A 4454-nucleotide genomic window follows, 5' to 3' on the forward strand; every position below is an offset into this window, starting at 1 on the left:
CCCTCCCCGCATACCGGTCCTTGGTGACCCGGTGACCTCCAATGCTCAGGCCCACCACTACTGGCCCGCCTGCATGCCCTCGGCCTTCCACCTTCTCTTGCATACCGTGTGGCACCACCTCGTGCCTTCCAACCTCCACCTCTGTAGCCGGCCAATAGCGACCTCGCTATTGGTCGCTGCCTCTGTAAACTCGCCTCCTTGCAAACTGGCCGACTTCTCCTCTTATACAACTGCTGCGCCCTCCCCGCATGCAGACTCCAAGTGGCGGCTATCTCTCCATGCATGGCCACAGATGGCGCCTCCTTCCCTCGCCTTGCTCGCTGACTGCAGACAACTGCAATACCTTTTATTTTTATATATATATATATATATTAAGAGCTTTTTTAAAAAGATTTTGGGCTTGGCCCCCTTGCACACGCCATACATAGCCGACCTTCGAATACCTCCTTCAACCTTTCCGCCTGCACACCCTTCGAAGCTTGAACTCCACCCCTCATAAAAAATGCGACTAGCTTCTCGCCGTGTTGTCAATGATCAGAAGCAAGCCCGAGGCTCACTTTTCGTGCAACCGGCCTCATGATCATAAACTGTTATCCATCCATCTCCGAGTATCATCAAAACTCGGACCTTGTCCAAGCGGGGCAAGCACTCAACATACATTGCATGGAGCCTCTCTGCAAGAGACTTTAAGAGACCCAAGTGGCTGAGCTTGAAGACCCCTGTTGGTCTGCTTAAATCCACATTGGACATACAAATCACGACAATGCCGACCATATCTTGCATCAAATAGCCACTGCAACGCTTTGCCATCTGCTTGCAAACTACCATGCCTCGACTTCCTGCACTTCCATAGATCGACACAGTTTGGCTGTACCATCATTGCCCACCCCCTCGTTGAGCATTCATGCTCAACCACAGTATTATTTGGGTAAAATAAGTATGTATAGAGAGAATGATATAAAATAGAGCTATAGAGTGCAGAAGAAAAATGATAGTGGCTATATAGATAGGATAGATATAGAGAGAAGAGCATCTGCTATTGCATCACCCACCAGGGTCAATGGAAAGCTCGAAGCCTCCCCAACCACGGCATAGAGTCTGCCTGGATCAAATACAAAGCACTGGCCTTGGCCATCCACTTGTAAAGCATGCATCTTCAAGTCTTCCTTTGCACCTGTAGGCCAATAGACATTCCACCCTTCCGGCTCTTCATAGCATGGAGCTTCGTCATCCTGCATCCATAAGTCTCTCTGCCAACCATAAGCATACCTTTGGTCACTTGAAGCACCTGTACCATAAACCGCTATCATGCCATCTGCTATAGAACCCTCAATAGCATAGTCTTCTTCAAGAAAGCCTCGCCACTGACACAAAGACACCTGTAAAGCAACCTCCCATTACACATGTATCCATAGCATCCCATTAAATAGCAAGACCCTGCTATTTGCCTCCACTTGTTGCATAGCCAAGCAAACTTGATCCCTTTGCATACCTGCATCCAAATCCTCTGTAAACGGCACCAAGGCCCCCTTCTCATACTCAAGAACATGACCTGCTAGAGATATAACCTGTTTTTCAAATACCTCATCACCTGCAAGGTTGGCGACACCTTCCTCGTTGCATGGAGACTCACTCTCATAGGCTACACCTGTATCAGCTTCCATAGAGTCATCTGCCGGAGCTAACTCTCCACGGACACACACAAACCCTGAAACTTCACCGTGCACCTCAACATGCTCACCAAGGCAAGGTTGCCCCACCCCCTGCATAGACAAATGAACCGAACATACCTCCGCTTCTGCTTCTATCTCCTGCAAGTCATCCTCAAAAACCTGCTCTTTAATTAGATCTAATACACCATCAAACCATACCTCTTCCTTCAATAGGGACTCACCATCACATGACACAAGATTGGGCTGCTCGACTGGCAGATTCACACAAGGTGCAACACTGTACTGCTCTTCGATCTTTAGCTGGCTGGCAGACAACTCGCATACATTGTTCTCCACTTCATCTACATGAAAAACATCATAAGTTTCGTACCTAGAAGACCGGGATTCAGTCTCCCACATGCTATCTGTGTCCAAAGCACTGCTAGAGCTTTGAGAGCTGTCGGACTCCTTTTCTGCACTTGTCAATTCTTGCACCTTGGCTGTCAGCCTCGTCGCTAGCTCTAGAACTGGCACCTCTTCTTGAAAAACTTTTACGACCTCGCTCTCTTGAGGAAGCAAGCTATGTGGCACCCTGAATATACCTCTCTGCACCTTTTGAGCCCTGGTTGGCACTTCTTCTACCTCTTCTAGCCTGGCATCAGCTTCACGTGCTTTGATCAAATGCATATCAAGAAAAGAAAGGGATTTTACCTCTTGATGCTCATTGATCTACTTGGGCTTAGGTCCACTTGCTACCATGACTGCCGACTCTAGCAATCCTGCTTCCATCTTCTTCTTCATCTTTCGACTCTTTGCTCTGGCAACTCTAACGGCTTCATCATAAGTGATTGGATCTTCATAATCGACTCTCTCACGAACATAGGGATGCAAGCATGATAGAAACCTTTCGAGCTTCAAATATCCTGCATTGGTTGCTTGGGTAGCAGCCGCCAAATCCCTCCAAAAAGCTTCAAATTTATCAACAAAAGCATCAAAATTTGCTCTTACGTCCTGCTGCAAACCTTTGATCTTCGCATCTGCTTCTGCAGGCGACACCACCTTTCGATATCTTTGTAAGAATTGTTCGCAAAATCCGAGCCAATTCTGCTTGTGTACATCTTCCAAGCCATCAAACCAAACCTTTGCTTTACCTCGCAGCACCAAGGGTAGAGTTTGGAGCTTTGCTTCGTCACTTGGCATCCGCAATACTGTCAGCATGAACAGCTCAAAATCGGCAAGCTAATCATCTGCATCTTCATCTCCTTTCAACAACGGACCAAACTCCTACTTCATCTTGACTCAAGAAGACCTTATTAGGAAGCAATCAGTAGGTCCTCTGTGGGGGCACCACAAGATGGAAAGGGGGAAATGGAAAAACCACCAACACATAAACTCGATGCCTCTATATAGCTCAGTGATCTCACAACATCCCTATCCCCTAGCAAACACACTTTCAGATACACAATCTGCAAACAACTAATGTCCAAGCCCAAACCCAACCATCCCTCAGACTCCTCAAGATCATTGGCAGACCACGTTTTCCCACAAGCTTCCATCCTCAAGACATATATCACAACCATACAGATAACACTCCCTCACTCAATACATTCAACATACCACAAGATTTTTGTAGCCCTTTGCACACCCCTTGCTTGTACAAAAACAAGTCACATACACATCCGATAATATAATCAATGATGCAAATGGGTAGAGAAGGAACATAAAAAAATTCGGTTGTGATTAACTTGAAGTTCAGTGGATGCTTTTACAAATGATGATGTCGCTCTTGACATGGTGCCCTCCTTCAAACTTGCACATAGCCAGCCCTACAATTGATGTTCTTCCTCCGACTCCCATCCCCTTCTTACGGCTCTCCCTCCATATGCAGCAGCCCTTAAACCTTGCTCTGCCATGAAGACAACACCCCTGATGGCGCTCGTCCCTCTCAGCAGCCCATGGCGGCCCCTCCTTCCTGCAACCTCGAGCCCCTAGCTGGATACCTTCAACTAAACCTGAACCCCTACCTTGTAGCTCTGGCGGCTTTTCACAAGCTCCACTCCCGTCACCTGCAACCCACCAAATGGCGACCCTTCCTTCCTTCAACTTACTCTCAGCACTTGGCGGCCTTGCTGCAATGGCGCCCCACCTCCTCTACCGGTCCTTGGTGACCCGGTGACCTCCAATGCTCAGGCCCACCACTACTGGCCCGCCTGCATGCCCTCGGCCTTCCACCTTCTCTTGCATACCGTGTGGCACCACCTCGTGCCTTCCAACCTCCACCTCTGTAGCCGGCCAATAGCGACCTCGCTATTGGTCGCTGCCTCTGTACACTCGCCTCCTTGCAAACTAGCCGACTTCTCCTCTTATACAACATGCTGCGCCCTCCCCGCATGCAGACTCCAAGTGGCGGCTATCTCTCTATGCATGGCCACAGATGGCGCCTCCTTCCTTCGCCTTGCTCGCTGACTGCAGACAACTGCAATACCTTTTATATATATATATATATATATATATATATAAAGAGATTTTTTAAAAAGATTTTGGGCTTGGCCCCCTTTCACACGCTATACATAACCGACCTTCGAATACCTCCTTCAACCTTTCCGCCTGCACACGCTTCGAAGCTTGAACTCCACCCCTCATAAAAAATGCGACTAGCTTCTCGCCATGTTGCCAATGATCAGAAGCAAGCCCGAGGGTCACTTTTCGTGCAACCAGCCTCATGATCATAAACTGTTATCCATCCATCTCCGAGTATCATCAAAACTCGGACCTTGTCCAAGCGGGGCAAGCACTCAACAT

General features: G+C 48.2%; 1 pseudogene across 1 annotated transcript; it reads right to left on the reverse strand.

Annotated features, from left to right (window-relative positions):
* Positions 1-344: 344 nt before the first annotated feature.
* LOC147436781 (uncharacterized) lies at positions 345-2945 on the reverse strand (annotated as a pseudogene). Its single transcript, XR_015184757.1, has 2 exons — positions 1584-2945; positions 345-1492 (listed from the first exon to the last, which is right to left on the reverse strand). The product of XR_015184757.1 is annotated as an uncharacterized LOC147436781 (transcript).
* Positions 2946-4454: the final 1509 nt, after the last annotated feature.

The sequence above is a fragment of the Adiantum capillus-veneris genome, chromosome 17, assembly GCF_014529385.1.
Source record: "Adiantum capillus-veneris isolate H3 chromosome 17, ASM1452938v2, whole genome shotgun sequence".
NCBI classification, from domain to species: domain Eukaryota; kingdom Viridiplantae; phylum Streptophyta; class Polypodiopsida; order Polypodiales; family Pteridaceae; genus Adiantum; species Adiantum capillus-veneris.